Raw genomic sequence first — 18,607 nt, forward strand, 5'->3', positions numbered from 1 at the left:
TGTATATTTCTTGTCAGTGTTGCTCAGTCTAAATCTGTGGTCGCGTTAATTGGCTTCAGCTTGTTCCATTGTTTACGGCGTTATACGTTCTCCACGTGTATTTCCGTCCAGTAAGAGGACCAGCGCCCCACTTTAAAGGTTTTTCCTCTTGTTTTTCTCCTCGTGCTGATTGCGGAATTACGAGAATTAATACTTAAACAGCTCCTAAAATCTTTCTCGTTAACTACTCTCTGTTTGCAATTACAAAACCTTTCAAAAATTAACAATAAATTGAAAGAAAAACTCGTTTTAGGATTGCGCAGTTCAATATTAAATCATGTCCATACCTTTGTAGCGTCCTTTTTTGTTGCTCAAAAATTTCTGAATATATTTAACGTTGTTATTAGACTTGGAGGTATGTCCCATGCATATGAAAAATATGTAGTAAATAAACACTGTTTTTACATTTTTTAGATGCAAGAAAATGATGTTATAATCTTTTTGATCGGCGATTTTTTTGAAAATGGAACAAAATACAGCAAGGTAAGATCATTTTTAACTATAGCCAACATTAGTTATCTCCAGTATGTGCGATTTATTGTCAATAATGCAATAAATCGGACTGATAGTCTGATTATGTTATCCGACAAAAGTCTTTTTTTGCTTCTTTTTGATGAGCCAGGTCTGTTTGGGAATAATGGACGGTTTCTTAAACAATATATTTATATTTTTACATTTTATTTTTAGTATAAAAAATTTGTTTTTCTGTTTTCAGGTTTTTGTATAAGGCTCCCGTTTTCATGTTCCTGCCCCCGTTTTCTATCCCTGATGGCTGTGAATACGTGTATTTATTTACAAATTACTGTAAGTCATGCTTATACCTTACTAATTTATGTTAAAATTGCATATAATTAAGTAATTGCTGTAGAAATCATTCCATTCTTTATTTTTTATATTTATTTAGTCACGTTGTCTCATATTTCAAATAAATATGTTTGAATAAAATTTTGTTTTGTTTTATTTATGATAACAAAGAGTACAAAATACATTTAAACTAAAAGAGGGCCCGCCATTGAATAACCGGAAACGGAAATAAAAATCCATCATGTCAACCTGTCAATTGGAAAATTAGTTCTCCAGACGACAACGAAGGCTTTCGGTGGCGCATCGTGTTTCCACGATTTAACACAGAGTTGCCACTTCTTTCTAGTTAATTATTTTATGATGTTGACATTCTTTTAGTATTAAAATAGGTTGCACTTCTAGTAACTTTTACTCTCAAAATTTCATTCGAATCGCTAAAAGCATTTGGAAGAAAATTATAATAAATCGAAAAAAATTAAGACTTTACTCCCCTGTATGTTGATATGAAAAATAAATCTTATTTTTACACAAGGAATCTCCACACGAGAAACGGCACATGTTTTTTGAAACACCCTGTAGAACAACTCTCCAAAAGAAAATAGTGGGAAAATAGCACGAAATTGTGACTATCGTAAATACTCTGTATATATCATTGTCATCTTATAAATTGGCATTATAACATTGATCAAATAATTGGTTCACGTTGTAGAATAACTTGAGAATCTTTCGTAAAAAAATTCAGACCTGATAACGAAGCTCTAGACAATTTAAATTTCAAGACACTTGCGCATAACGATATGCAAACAAGAAAATATATATTCATTTCTTTCACTTCAGCGTTGAACAAATTTATAAACCCGGTCATAAAAAGAATTTTTTTTAATTAAAAAAATCTTTTTTGGCGTGAAAACTTTTATGGCGTGAATTAAAACAGGCGCCAAGAGTGTTTTTGCCATGTTTTCTTATGTTAATAGCAGCTAAACAAGAAGACGTTACAAAATGATGTTTTACAGAGATATTCAATGTATTCTGAATTATATAGCTCAGCAATCTTGATGGGCTATCCCGAGACGGCATTTATTTCTATACCAAGCTATAACATGGTTTGATAACGAAATACAATTCTTATTGTCGATAAAACAGTCCTATATAGGTTTGGCCATAAAACAACCGCTTATTGTTGTTGTTCCTTAGAATATCCTTAATAAAAAAGCGAATTCATATATTATCCTAACATAGTATTGTTGGAATAAAACCCTTTACATTTTAAGACAAATGTTTTCTATATCTATCACAGAATATGCATTCGCTGTTGTTTCTTAGCATCAATCTACTGAGGTATTCATAGTAATAATAATAATAAACAACGCTTTATTGTACAAAAAGCCAAAATAGCTTCATCGACAAAGCATTTAAAAAACAAACAAAAGCACAAAAAATATATATACAAATAATAAAAAATATCATACAATACAAATCATATCATACAAATTAAATGAATAAAGAAGGAAGAGTCGTAATTTGAAAGTTTTAAAAAAATTCTGGCAGTGAGTTCTACTGTTCAGTCCCAAAAAATATCTCTTTTGAAGTTTGAAAATACGATCAAATTTTGTCGCGCAGAAAGTGCCCCAGAATGGAAGGGCATAACGAAGATGCGACTCAAAAAGTGCATAATAGACCATTTTAGAGGTTGATAAGTTAAGATCCTTAGAAACTGATCTTAGCGCAAAACAGGCAGCGCTTAGTTTCTTTGATAAAGTTTCGATGTGCAAGTCCCATTTTAACGAGTTGTCTACAACAAGTCCTGAGAATCTCACAGAGTCCACGACGTCAATAGTGGTGTTATTAAGTACCAAAGGTTGTATAGAACTTTTATTTGACAAAACTTTAGTTTTTGAAAGGTTGAGGCATAGAAGATTAGAATCGCACCAAGATTTAATGGTGCGTAAGTCACTGGATATAGTATTATATAGTGCCGTAACATCTGGACCTCTCCAAGTGAAACTAGTATTGTCCGCAAAGAGGCAGATTTTACCGCTTATGTCTAGATTTGCAATGTCGTTGATAACACCAGAAACAAAATAGGGCCTAGTACTGAACCCTGAGGAACACCACATTCTATAGGCTTACAAGAAGACATAGACGTATCAATCCTCACAAGCTGCCGTCTGTTGCCAAGATACGACTTAAGCCATTCGAGCGGCACTCCCCTGAATCCATAGTATTGCAATTTGTTAATTAAGATACTATGATTTACACAGTCAAAAGCCTTAGAGAAATCACAGAATATTGTAGCTGTAGAGTGATGGTTTTTCAGGCTAGAGTATACATTATTAAAAACGTCGAACATAGCATCAACTGTGCAACTGTTACTTAGAAATCCAAATTGATGGGTAGAAAGTACTTTATATTTAAGGAGAAAAGATAGAAGCCTTTTTTTAACCAATCTTTCAATGATCTTAGATAATGTGGGCAGGAAAGCAATTGGGCGATAGATCGAAGCTTGATCTTTATCTCCTCCTTTATGAAGAGGAATAATTATTGCTGTCTTAAGGCAGTTTGGAAGAGTCCCATTCTACGTTACGGATGTAGTATTCCAGGTTGTTAAGTTCCGCTTTAAGTTGCACTTAGGTTTCCATTTGGGAAGCAGAATGGTTCTGGTTCAGTTAGTGGAGTGTTCACTCCTTTTCTAGCTTCATGGTTTGTTTTTTTTATAACCGTCTATCCCTTAGTGGGCTGGCACCTAGAGTAAAATGACTTTATAGAGAAATAATAAATATGCTCTAACGGCCTATTAATGATATCGATTTTATTCATATGTTATAATAACAAGTAATCGTTTTCTAATTCTACCTAATTGTTACCGAAATATTTTCAATCAGCAGATGTACAAAATTTATCAGAAAAATAATCAGATTTGACTAAGGCTTAGTTCAAATCTTATCTAAGATAGAAAATCGGGTTATAAAAATGGTAGCATCTGACAGATAATATGCTAAATTAATAAAATTAAAGATACGTATCATAAACTGTCTTTAGTGTAGCGTTAACTGCTTCTTGCTTGAGGAGCTTCCAAATGTTCTTTATGTCAATGCACAGAATATACTAACGAAAGAGAAGCCCAAGTTCCTTGTAATAAATCGGTTCCATTTTCGTAGCGCCATCTCTCGTTGTAGCTAACATTTACAGGATAGCCAAAGGCGTGCGGGGCCGGGGGGAATTGTAAAATACACTTTTTTATTTTAATTATTTTTATTCGCTATTTGCAATTTTATTTTTAAAACATATTATGTGAAACAATTACATAATATGTCTTAAAAATAAAATTACAAACGGAAACAAAAGGAATTAAATAATCTGAAAATCTACAAAGTTTATTGATAAAAAAGTTAGGCTATGCAAATTGATATATTAAGTATAGCCTCTTTGGTATAACATTGTTAAACAAACATTAACAAATCATAACATATCAGATTATAGAACTAAAAAAGTACTATTACATAAAAACAGGTGATACAATACTTCAAAATTAATTTTAACATAATATCAAAACCGAAAAATCAAACTGCAAACACAACCACACTTATCACAACAGAAATTAACACACACTTCCGCAAAATTTCCAAGAAAGACTGATCATTCTGATTGGTCCTGGTCCTGTCGTAGCTCACGTCGTATTGTCGGTAAGCAAAATCCCTGTACAAAAATTTTGACGATCAGCGCCATCACCCGTCATAATTAGGAAACTTTTGCTGGAACCATTTTTAATATTTCACTTACATGGCCCTGTGTCAATGCTGAGCTAACTAAAGCCCTGCCTACACGTAATATTTTACCTTACGCATTCTTACGTTTTGCTTGTCAGTTAAGAGTTCATTTCACTAGCCCGAAAAAGTAGCAAAATAAGCGTTCGGCATTTAACGTTTTATGTTTATACTGGCTAGGTATTTTTACACAAATTAAGAAGGAAATTAGAGATAAAGGATTATACTATATCCGTATTGTAGCATATTTTTAGGCAACTTCTTTATTTTTAAGATTTTGATGATCAAACATCAATCAATTATTCCTTATGTTTGGACTAAATTTTCTCGAAAATAAAGACATAATTTAAAATTCCTTTGCAATACGGAAATAGATTGAAGTTTTTTGATTACAGTGATATATAATTTATATGGTTTTGTAACAAATTGCTCGCTATTTTATGGCAAATGCTGAAACTCTGCAAACCTTAATCGAGCCTTAATCAAAGCACGTGTGTTTGGAATTCTGGGTCAACCAGGCGGGCTAGACGATTCTCTGAAAGTAGGTCTTAGCGGAGCTGAAGAACGGAGATACCTCCGACTACTCCACGAAGGACTTGCTTCAGAGGAAGAAACAAAAAAAAAAAAAAAAAAAACAAAAACAAAACTTACACTCCTCCGAAAAGGGGAGAGTAAAGAAACAAAGAAACAACCTGACTCATCTCCATCAAAGGGCAAGAGAGAGATCATTTTATTTTAATGGTTCGGGCCGGGCCGGACTATATAGTTTAAGTTTTAACTTTCCACAAACCGGGCCGGGCTTACAAATCCTATTTCTCTTCTCGGGCCGGGCCGGGTCGGGCTACAAAAAACCGGCCCGTGCAGGTCTCTAGTGTGTACCCTCGGACGAAGAACTGTTGCCAGAGGAAGATGGGAAATACCCTGTCCCCTCTACAACACAGGTATGATGGGTTATAGATTGTGTGATGACTCAAGGAAGGGGGGTACAATAAATCTTTAGGGTCGCAGTGATTTACCCGCCCTCTTACTCATTACTCAAGTATATGCAAAAACGAAAATCATATTCGTTAGCATCAATAACTAAGTGGTTAAATAGTTTTTTATAGATGACCTGATTAAATTTTTTATTCCATTTTTGTAGATGCCATTTTACCGAACAATACGTCAAGTGCATTTTTCTCTATGAAACTGCGAGCGATTGAAAAAAAAACTTAAAGAAGCGCGAGACAAACTAATTAGCTCCGTGACATCAGGCGTCACAAACGTGTATTTTCGAGCGTATCTCTCGTTTTTTTTCAGATAAAAATCGTCAAGAGAAATTAATAAATGGAGAGGGCTTTTTTAATTTCCGCCAAATGTCAGCGGCAGTCTGGTGTCTCACCAGAAACTACGCGAAAATTGTTTAAAACTTTCTATCAGTATAATAAAAAAAAATTATTATTGACTTGAAGTTTAAAGTTATCTTGGATTTAAAATAATAGTCTTATGGTCGAACTAAACTAAATAAAGGGAGTTTGCTTACATTTGCTTGTATATGCTAAACTAAAAGAGTTTCGGACTTTCGTTGTCTTTATTTATTTTGCTTACACAACGTTTCGGTAAGAAGTATCACTGACCATTATCAAGTGTGAACTAAACTAAATCTACTGAGCTTATACAGAGACGACCAGGGTACTAGTAACATAGCAAGTTGCCGGACGAATTTACGTTTACCCGTTTTGCGTTCGTACTCGAGAGCACAAAACACATACACAAGTGCGAGCGCCTTGCTAAATATTGGAAAGTGAAATTGACGTTTAAATTTGACACTGTTGACAAGTCTACTGCTACTAGCGCCCCCAATATCGCTTGTAGGAACTACGGACTAGATTGTCACGCATGGCGGGAAGTTTAAAAAAATAAAAAATTTTAATTCTTCATTTATTTTTAATTATGACATAGATAAAAACACAAAAAATACACCATTTTTTAAAAATATGTTTAATATCAATATCAAATATACAACAGAAATTAATTTCACCACAATAAATTAATAAAATTAAAAAATAATGTTACAAGTAGATCAAGAGACAAAATTAATTATAACAAAACTGAAAAAAATGGCGTCATAGATGGCTTAGAAATGACGATATATATCATAATTTTGAAAGTAAAATTATATAGGAAATGTCATCGATCATCATTTTGAAGCCAACTGGACGATTATTTCAAACATACAAGCTGAGTTCGTTCATAGTGCTCTGAGAAATCTAGATAAACAAAGAATAATAAATTAAAAGTATTCCAGGGAAAAAGAGAGGAAAAACCTGTATCGTCTCTGATATCTGTCAGGGTTTTGTTGAAAGTGTCATCTTTTTGCTCGAAGTTTTCAGGTCGATTAAAAAGATGACATTTACAACAATACTTTGCCGTAACTTTCACAAATATCAGAGAGAGAGTACAGGTATTGCCTCTCTTTTCCTCTGGGATGCTTTATATCTGTTCTTCTTTGTTTACCTATATTTCTAAGAGCATAATGCCAAACACGACTACAGTATATAATAATTTCAATATCCTAAGTGGAAAGAAAAAAGATCACCTTTCTGTTTTGTACTATGGTCCCTTTCTTCCGATGGCTCATCTCGTTGATATTTAGGAAGGTATCCATAAAATATATATTTTATTATCGGTCCTGGGATGAAAAAATATAAAATTCAATTTCATTTGATGATCCTTTTCTGTCACCTAAATCAGGAGAATGACAATGAGCATGTTAAGATGAAAAAAAACTTATTTATCAACACTTACCTACACGTTAGTCCAAGGAGTTTTATCAAAAACCTATATTTGCCTAAATAATTTATGTATTCAATTTACAAAGCAAACTGCAGCGTGTAAACAAAAGAAATAAAATGGCGACAAGTCACGTCAACGACCCGACAAGGAGAAAAGTGGTGTTCGAATAACAATTTATGGGTTGCAAAAATTGTTTTGTCTCCCTTTCAACACACACTTTAGAAAGAAAAAAGAGCTGAACAGTTATACTGAAAGAATGTCAAGGTTTTATCTGTCACTCTTGTCAATAATTTATCGGTAAAGAAGATTCCTAGAAAATCGCTTGTAGTCAAGTTTTCAACCATTTCCAGTTCTACCATAAGAAGTGTCATCCACCTGCTCGAGAGTCACTGCCGGCTAGTCGGCTGGTCAGGCAGTACGCAGTTGCAGTTGTGCTTGGACGGCTCGGTCATGACAGACTAGGAATACGACTCGAGGAATGCCGAGTATTTATTATTTTCATTTTAAGTGTTTACCTTCACTTAAGGTAACATTTAAAATGAAAATACTTAAATATTTATTATTTGAGTGTGTTTACAAACCGAAACTAAAAATAAATAAATTCTCTAAACCCCAAAAAAACTAAAATATTACTCTGTAACTCCTGTTCTTCATTAATCAACACATCAGGCTTTCTGTGTTTTTGTGGGAACACGCACCCATGTGTTTCAAAATTATTAATAACTCTTGATACAGTATATACGGGTAAATTATAATTGATACTATCACTGTAAGTAAACTTTGTTAAAGGGATTTTGCAAGAACAGGGATGTAATAAGTCGGTTTATATGGAGTTATGGACGTCGATAGTCGATAGGTCCATTGTCGGTCGTAAATGCATGTTGTATGCTTGATTTCCATGAAAGGCAAATTAGTTTATTTTGTTTTGGAGCTTGTTTATCGACAATCGACGGATAATCAGCTCTGGCCATGGCAGGTGACGTATAGCACTCCCATAATTTGATAGATTGTCGGAAGTTTTTATCTCCAACTTTAAAGATATCGATTTCTATGGCAAATCCAGATATCTTGAAGAGCTTGAGATATAATCAGACAGTTTTTTTATATAATACTGTTACGTTTTTCGCCGGTTCCGTGTGAATAGAAAGTCACAATTTATTTAAACACAATTTATTTAACACTAATTAACAAAAACAATAACGATAAAAGACTTAAAGAACTATTTACAAACGATTTATAACTATTTATCTAGCATTTTTTTTTTGAATTTAGCGCGTTAACTGTACTTGTCTAGTTATTTCTGTCCTCTTCAGGCCCCAGCCGCGGGCTTTTATACCCACAGTTAAAGAGCTCTTCAAATTGGTTATTGAAATTGGTATACAATAAGTGCCAGAGTGGTGCGACCCCAAAAACGAAATAAAATAAATTAAATTATAAAAATAAACAGAGATTAGATTAAGAAAAAAAGTAAAAATATAATTTTATCAGGGATGAGCGGAGATAAGCAGAGAGGCATAACGAAACAGTGTAAAATACGGAACAGCAACCAATGACGGGCATATCAGAAGAGCAAGAACCTCACAAATCAGTCAAAGAAATTATAACTTTTACGAATTTAGTAAATTATTTTTGATTTGTTTTTTATAATCTGTATCTTTAGTCCTCAACAACTCGTAACCGTATACACCAGTGTACACCAGTGCAGACACGCACACTCACACACTCACACAACCACACCTACACTAGTGTACAGTGATGTAACTGCCTTCAGGCTTCATCAGTACGGTAAGGAATCAGGAAGCGATGAAACCGATCCCAAAACACAAAAAACCAGGAAGCAAACGATGCAACGAGGCACCGTGTGCAACCCAGTAGATGAAAAAACGAAAATAAATGATGGAAAATAAAAGTGGCAAACGGGAGCCTAAAGCCCCAATTTGCAGCCAAGAACTAGAGTCGCCCACGATTGCGGGCTTCGTCCAGAACAGCCGTTGAGGTAGCCAACAGCAACCCGCCGCAATACCCTTAGCCGTGGTACCAATATGAACAGAAAGAAATAGTGAGGGAAATGTATAAAAAAGAAGAAAAATATTAAACGGCTTAGCACTCAATAACTCAAACTCAAACTCAACTCAAACTCAAAAAACTTGGCTGCAAATTGGGGCTTTAGGCTCCCGTTTGCTATGCTCCTTTTATTTTCCATCATTTATTTTTGTTTTTTCATCAATTTTTTTTTCATCTCCTGGGTTGCACACGGTGCCTCGTTGCATCGTTTGCTTCCTGGTTTTTTGTGTTTTGGGATCGGTTTCATCGCTTCCTGATTCCTTACCGTACTGATGAAGCCTGAAGGCAGTTACATCAGTGTACACTAGTGTAGGTGTGGTTGTGTGAGTGTGTGAGTGTGCGTGTATGCACTGGTGTACACTGGTGTATACGGTTACGAGTTGTTGAGGGCTAAGCCGTTTAATCTTTTTCTTCTTTTTTATACATTTCCCTCACGATTTCTTTCCTGTTCATATTAGAAATATTATTCCACAAATGTGGCGCTATGAAACTGAAAGATTTTTGGAAGTTAGCTGTTCGGTGTTGAGGAATTTTAAAATAATACACTTACCTAGTCGAATGAGCATGGCCAACCTAGTGAAATAATGAGAACAAATAGAGAGGCTGATGCTCTGCAGTTAAAATTCGATAAATGAATGTCAATAAATGAAATTGTCGTCTGTTGGTCATGGATAAAATAAATAAATTTTTAAGATGTGGCGTTATATGATCTCTAAAAGGAATGTTAAAAGAAAACCATAGACACGAGTTTTGAAGTATTTGGATTTTTCTAGAGTCTTTGATGGTATATATTTCTTAAGAGACGAAAAATTCTTCAAACGTACATAAGCAGCCTTTAATTTAGTAGTTATATGTGCCTGAAAAGAAAGCTTCGCATCAAAATAGACTCCAATATTTTTAGTCTCTGTAACAATAGATATCACAACATTATCTATATGGATATTCATGTTACCAGCCGTATTTGTAATTTTGTTTATATCACTACCAAATATTATAACACAAGATTTATCGGCATTTAATTTTAAATTATGATCCCGAGCATATTTATTAGTTTTATTCAGATCGTCGTTCAAATTTAACTGAAATTGTGCCATATTATTAATATCTATTTTGCAATAAATTTGAGATATATGAGGTCCCTTTGTAATCATAAACGATCTCAAATGTCTAAATGCAAAAGAAACTTTCGTTTAAACATTCAAACTTATACGAATTTAAACCGGAGAAAGAACTTTTATTTTACCAATTCAAAAAAGGGCTATTTCCCTGATCTTTTTAACTCGTTTTGGCATTTTCGTCATATCGACTCTCTCAGTGGCTCTTGGCTTTCTTCTTCCGCACACAATCGCAGGCCCAAATACCACAAAGCTTTATATCCTAAGGGCACAAGGACAAAGGGCCGTATAAATAATCGAGTATACTACTTTGATTTTGCCGGATATCTAGCTGGAATTTGACTTTTGCGAGGAGCCGTAGCCGTGGCTTTATCCGGGTATTCTCGCTGGCTTTGTTGGATTTCCAGCTTTTCCACGACAGATCTGTGGTCTGTTGACAGGCGGCGGGAAACCCCGGTGGAACGGATAGCAATAAAGCGAAAAGGTTGTCTTTCTCTGTGAATATCTCCAGCCAGAAAAGACAGGGTGTTTGGTTTTGTTGAAGAATAGTTGTTTTTATTAAAGGTCGGAATATAAAGTCCATACCAATTAAACTTCTAGTTTACGTAATGGAGGGAGCGATTTTTAAATTCATTTTTGCCATTCAGGGACATATTCGGCGCCGTGATGACTAACTAGGATTTAAATTTCCCGCTGGGGATTCGGTTGGTAGCTCTGCTGTAAGAAATGTCAAGTTGCCACATTTATTTATTTATTTCCCTTTGAATAAGGAGACTAAGGAAGGAGCATATCAAAAATCTTAGGTCCACCGCGATGGGCCTCAAATATGGCGGACTTAAATTCTGGTTTATCAGTGCCGTTCTAATTTTATTTAAAAAATGTAAAACTATGATGTAGGGTAGACGTGTGGTAGACTCTATAATTTTTTATTTGTTTTACGTTGTGAATAAATGTTGGTAGTTATTAAAATTGTTATAAAAATATAAAATTCTAATAAAAATAGATAAGTTATAATAATTATTTATAATCATAAACATCCGATACGCTACTGTAGCAGGTAAGTCAAATTGACGTATCTAAATTCTTTGGCATCTAATCTTTGACAAGTAGTAAATAAAAGCAAAAATGGATGAAAAAATATATAATTAGTTAATTTAAGTGAATTTCATAAATGATCGGTTTATTACACGTATGTATATTATATAGTCACTTACTAGCGAAAAGTTGTTCCATTATTTCACTCGATTTTGCCGAGATCTATCGCACGCTACACAACCAACTATTTTAGAGTCTTTTTCGATAAATCGCGATAGTGTCACTGTTATTTTAAGTTCTGTCACTGACCATAGATAAATGAAACAAGTTTAGATTGGAAAGTGCCCATAAGGACAATGTAAACACTATTTGGCGCTATTCTTGCAACGGTCGCGACCCAAAACTTTTGAAAATTTCGGAGCGGTTCGGCCTTTTCCGGAATAATATTGTCAAATATTGTTTATTCAAATTTATTATTATTTTTGTTTAATTTTATAAATAAAATACAGTGTGTTGCATACAAGAAACTTTATTTTATATAAGGACGCATGTATGAAATACCTATGAAACATTGGAAACCGACGTTATGCCACGATCCACGATGGTTTTTGCAGTTCACAGTTCACAGCACAGATTTTTAAGTTTTTTATGCCACTTTTTCACAATTATCACCGGTTGGGAGTAAATAAAACTTGAATTATACTCACAAGATAGCAATAATTGCTTTGAAAATGGACGCTATAAACACTTTTCGGAATTTCTTTAATGAGAGCGGTTTAGATTTTGAAAAATTATTATGATTTTTGAAGATTCTGACTTTGACAAGAGAAAATTATTTCTGTTTTTGTTTGCCGTTGTTCTTAGCGACCGCTATAGCAGCGCCAGATCGCGTATAACGGTCGCAACCCAAAATAATTTCGCGACCTAAAATTTTTACGGGCTTTCCAATCTAAACTTGTTGCATTTATCTATGTCACTGACAAATCCACAAAATTTCAAATCAAATTCAAATGTGTCAAACAGAACTGTCAAGGATCCCCACACTAGAATCCTTTTTCCGCCCACCATGCTTGAATACATGGATAACATTATGCTCCTTCCTTAGTCTTCTTATTCAAAGTTATTTCCTGACATTGTTGTTTTTGTAGAGAATTTAAATAGCTTTCTTTTTGGTCTCTTGCAAATTTTCTGTACAGTGCACCCAGACCCAGAGTTATTTAAAAAAAAAACATAAAAATGTCATAATTTGACAGGATTTTCCAATTTCGCGCTGCACCAAAGAATATACCTAGCTAGAAAAAGAATGGACTCTGCCATACTGAAAAATGGTTCTACAGAAGTGGCGCCATCTATTAAGTAGGGCTTGTTTTAAGTGGATCGAAGCGCGGGCTTTTTAAATGAGCGTATTTACTGAATTATACTCTAAAATATATAATTTAAATTTGATTTTTAAATCATATTTTTTACACAAATTCAACAATACTAATAACAAGTATCGTTGTGATGTGTAAAAAATAAGATTTAACAGTATAATTTATACAATTATTAAATAAAATTAAAGCCAAACATGTGTAAATATTATTTATTATTTAAAGATTTTAATTATTAGTCAAATATTTAAACATCGTTTATTATAATAAAACAAGACCAACGTAATACGCCCAAAATTATGTAAATGGAGTAAATATAAATAGGTACTTAAATGATAGCAAAAATAAATGACTTACATTATATTTTTAGGGCCACAAACAAAATGAATTGTCTAATAAAAACACATATAACAAATTAGTTTGAAAAACGTTTTGATGGTTTTGATCAAAGGTTTTGATAATTATTTCATATGCAATTATTTTTGATAATATTATGATTGGCGCTATGACAACGACAATATTTTTTGAGAATTTGACAATAATATGACAATGGCCGTTGGAAACTAAGGAAACTACAAAAAAAATCTGATTGAACGCCATCTGGCAATAACTAGTAGCAACTTTTTAACCTAAAAATTAATTGCACTACCACCTAGCGCCCGAGGCTGGAACTATTTTATTTGAAATTTCCGTGGAAACGGTGGAACCGCTTTTGCTATTTCACTTTCCGGCCCCTGCGCTACACCTCAAACTAGATTTCTTTAGATATTACAAATTTAAATATTGCTTTATATTGACTAAACCCAATATTATACGCGATAAACGATACAAAAACCTAAGTTGTTTTATAATTTGAGTTTTTACCGCAGTTAAAAATAGATTTTTCAAAGAACACCTTCTTATTAATTTATCGGTGGCAGCTCCACTTTTTCTGGGCCCTCCTGGTTTAGGTTTACTTTCAATTGATCCTCTTACTTGGTACAGTTTTATTTGTTTGCAAACAACACTTTTATTTAATTTTAACTGACTTGCAATATCAACTTGCTTGACTCCCTCCTGGTATTTTTTAATAATTAGTTGTTTTATCTGATTTATGTTTTCTTCATTTATGTCCCCATAAAAATAAACAATTATTAGCAAATTCTTTCTAAAAATATTTAGTGTTTTTCTTTTTTATTAGGTAGTGTCAAGATCTATAAACATTCGTATACTTGGCGTATCAATAGCAAATGTATTTGTGGAATGCATTGTAAAATTTAAAAGTTTCTTCACTTTTGGCCGGCACTGTATCTGTTTTAAAAAAAGTAAAGTGTTCTCGAATATTTGAATTTAAATATTTTAAATAGTTTTTTTCTTTATTCTTTGTATTTTTTTGCTTCCGACGACGGAAAGAGATAAACTTTCCGAAACGTTAAGCATTTTTTTCTTTGCTGGGCAAATTTTTATTACTGTAAACATAACTTCTGACAAGCAGTGTCCGTTTAGGTTTAACGCAGAAGTGTTTACCAAAAATAGCTATTCTATTTTGTAGATTTTTCTTGCAGTGCAGTGGCGAAATACCCATAAAGGATTTTTTGGAGAGTTACAACGTACGCCTAATTATAGCCTAATAAATAAAGCCTAATAAGAACGCCTAATAAATAAAGCCTAGTACCATTTTAGACGCAAAATGCAGCAGTGATTTCTACAATTGTGGGGTTTATTGCAATTTATTTTTTCCGTGTATTTGAGATTAAATAATGAACTATTTTATGTAGGTTCTAGGACAGGGGCGCCCGCGAAGGCTGGTGCCTCGCTAGCAATATCCACCCTAACTCCATAGCTAGTCCGGCCCTGGTCCTTTATAATTAAACCTGACTTCAAGCGATTTCGCATTTTTTTAATGAATATAAAAGCAGTAAAATGAGGAAAATACCCCTAACACTTTTGAAAAAGGCAGAAAAAGGATAATGAGAAATGCGGCCTATATTTTATGTTGTCAAACTTAGTTTTCATATTTTTTAGAGAAAATTGGAGAATACGGCAAAAAGAAATTAATGAAATATTCCAGTTGTAAAAATTATCAGGATTAAAATAAATCCGTTTTTATAAATTGAGAAAAAAATGTATTTATATACTGGGTATTTCTCAAAAGTGTCTCGTCCCTATAAACTTTTATTTTTTTCAGATAAAAAAACGAGTTTTGGTACTTACGTATTGATTTTGGTCACTTCCTGTTCCACAGGAAATGACTACAACTTTTGATTTTTGAGAATATCCTCGGTATTTTTTTACTTTTTTCCATAACAACTGTTAAACTTGCTTTATATCTATCAAAAATAGTAGATAAAATAGTACTTTAACCGCAAGAGTAGATTAAATGAGACTTTAACAGCGAGGATAGGTTAAAAACTTTATTTCTTGTCGCACGTTTTTTAATTGCTTCCATTTTTGAAAATTTTTGTATTCCTTTTCATAAGTTATTCGGGATTTAAATGGAAGTAGTTTGGACATGGCGTTTGTCTCCTCAGCCTGAATATCTGTTGGTAATTTACCAACATTTCTGGCTCCAATTCAATCAACAATCGACACGAAAGAGAATTAAAAAATATTGACTCAAATTGACACCTAAAGAGACAGCTTTATTTATTTGTCAAATCACGTAGAAACCATAGACAAACAAATAAAAAGAGACTGACAAATTTCATGGTAAAGAGTGGGACCGCGTTCCCGTAGCGCAACTCAGAATAACAATTTTGAAACCAATCAGCAGGACCATGGCTAGGAACGTACGGACGTACGTCTTTATTGCTATCTTTCTTTATTATGTGTGCTTTATATGAACAAGAAAGAGATAGATATAAAACGTATCGTAAGACATTATCGCACATTCTGGCTGGCGGAAAATTTAAATTAGCCATTATTAGTAGTATTCTTTCATTCTGAAACTGAAAATTTTCACTTAAACTGATTTATTTTAGCAACTTTTTAACCTAAAAATTAATTAATTGCACTACCACGTAGTGTTTGAGGCTGGAACTATTTTATTTGAAATTTCCAAGGAAACGGTGGAACCGCTATTGCTATTTCACTTTCCGGCCCCTGCGCTACACCTCAAACTAATTTCTTTGGAATTTTAAAAATTTAAATGTGTACTTTATATTGACTAAACCCAACATTATACGCCATAAAACATACAAGCCCTAGGTTGTTTTATAATTTGAGTTTTTACCGCAGTTAAAAATAGATTTTTCAAAGAACACCTTCTTATTAATTTATCGGTGACAGCTCCACTTTTTCTGGGCCCTCCTGGTTTAGGTTTACTTTCAATTGATCCTCTTACTTGGTACAGTTTTATTTGTTTGCAAACAACACTTTTATTTAATTTTAACTGACTTGCAATATCAACTTGCTTGACTCCCTTCTGGTATTTTTTAATAATTAGTTGTTTTACCTGATTTATGTTTTCTTTATTTATGTCTCCATAAAAATAAACAATTTTACTTAGCAAATTCTTTCTAAAAATATTTAGTGTTTTTCTTTTTTATTAGGTAGTGTCAAGATCTATAAACATTCGTATACTTGGCGTATCAATAGCAAATGTATTTATGGGATGCATTGTAAAATTTAAAAGTTTCTTCACTTTTGGCCGGCACTGTATCTGTTTTAAAAAAAGTAAAGTGTTCTCGAATATTTGAATTTAAATATTTAAAATAGTTTTTTTCTTTATTCTTTGTATTTTTTTGCTTCCGACGATGGAAAGAGATAAACTTTCCGAAACATTAAGCATTTTTTTCTTTGTTAGGCAAATTTTTATTACTGTAAACATAACTTCTGACAAGCAGTGTCCGTTTAGGTTTAACGCAGAAGTGTTTACACAAAATAGCTATTTTATTTTGTAGATTTTTCTTGCAGTGCAGTGGCGAAATATCCATAAAGGATTTTTTGGAGAGTTACAACGTACGCCTAATTATAGCCTAATAAAGCCTAATAAGAACGCCTAATAAATGAAGCCTAGTACCATTTTAGACGCAAAATGCAGCAGTGATTTCTACAATTGTGGGGTTTATTGCAATTTATTTTTTCCGTGTATTTGAGATTAAATAATGAACTATTTTATGTAGGTCCTAGGACAGGGGCGCCCGCGAAGGCTGGTGCCTCGCTAGCAATATCCACCCTAACTCCATGGCCAGTCCGGCCCTGGTCCTTTATAATTAAACCTGAATTCAAGCGATTTCAGCATTTTTTTAATGAATATAAAAGCAGTAAAATGAGGAAAATACCTCTAACACTTTTGAAAAAGGCAGAAAAAGGATAATGAGAAATGCGGCCTATATTTTATGTTGTCAAACTTAGTTTTCATATTTTTTAGAGAAAATTGGAGAATACGACAAAAAGAAATTAATGAAATATTCCAGTTGTAAAAATTATCAGGATTAAAATAAATCCGTTTTTATAAATTGAGAAAAAAATGTATTTATATACCGGGTATTTCTCAAAAGTGTCTCGTCTCTATAAACTTTTATTTTTTCAGATAAAAAAACGAGTTTTGGTACTTGCGTATTGATTTTGGTCACTTCCTGTTCCACAGGAAATGACTACAACTTTTGATTTTTGAGAATATCCTCGGTATTTTTTTACTTTTTTCCATAACAACTGTTAAACTTGCTTTATATCTATCAAAAATAGTAGATAAAATAGTACTTTAACCGCAAGAGTAGATTAAATGAGACTTTAACAGCGAGGATAGGTTAAAACTTTATTTCTTGTCGCACGTTTTTTAATTGCTTCCATTTTTGAAAATTTTTGTATTCCTTTTCATAAGTTATTCGGGATTTAAATGGAAGTAGTTTGGACATGGCGTTTGTCTCCTCAGCCTGAATATCTGTTGGTAATTTACCAACATTTCTGGCTCCAATTCAATCAACAATCGACACGAAAGAGAATTAAAAATATTGACTCAAATTGACACCTAAAGAGACAGCTTTATTTATTTGTCAAATCACGTAGAAACCATAGACAAACAAATAAAAAAGAGACTGACAAATTTCATGGTAAAGAGTGGGACCGCGTTCCCGTAGCGCAACTCAGAATAACAATTTTGAAACCAATTAGCAGGACCATGGCTAGAACGTACGGACGTACGTCTTTATTGCTATCTTTCTTTATTATGTGTGCTTTATATGAACAAGAAAGAGATAGATATAAAACGTATCGTAAGACATTATCGCACATTCTGGCTGGCGGAAAATTTAAATTAGCCATTATTAGTAGTATTCTTTCATTCTGAAACTGAAAATTTTCACTTAAACTGATTTATTTCCTATACCACGTAAAGGGAACGTGGTGTAGGGAATAAATCAGTTTAAGTGAAAATTTGTTTCTTTCAGAACGAAAGAATACTAAGGGAAATTATAAGAAAAGCAAAAATTGTACTGTTTTATAAACATATTTATTTATACATAAAAATAAATAAACTTTTTATAATATAATAACAAAAAATAACAGTGTTTATTCCACCCACCTACCAATTTTAAATGCAGAAGAACTGACTGTTGCAGGAAACGATCGGCCAATTTTTTTAAAGGACATTAAAAATCTCATTTTCGAAAAAAACTGCCTAATTGCAATAACAAAGTGAATATCCAAGCAAAGAAGACTT

Source organism: Sitophilus oryzae, unplaced genomic scaffold (assembly GCF_002938485.1).
Source record: "Sitophilus oryzae breed Bouriz unplaced genomic scaffold, Soryzae_2.0 scaffold_312_pilon_pilon, whole genome shotgun sequence".
Lineage (NCBI taxonomy): Eukaryota > Metazoa > Arthropoda > Insecta > Coleoptera > Curculionidae > Sitophilus > Sitophilus oryzae.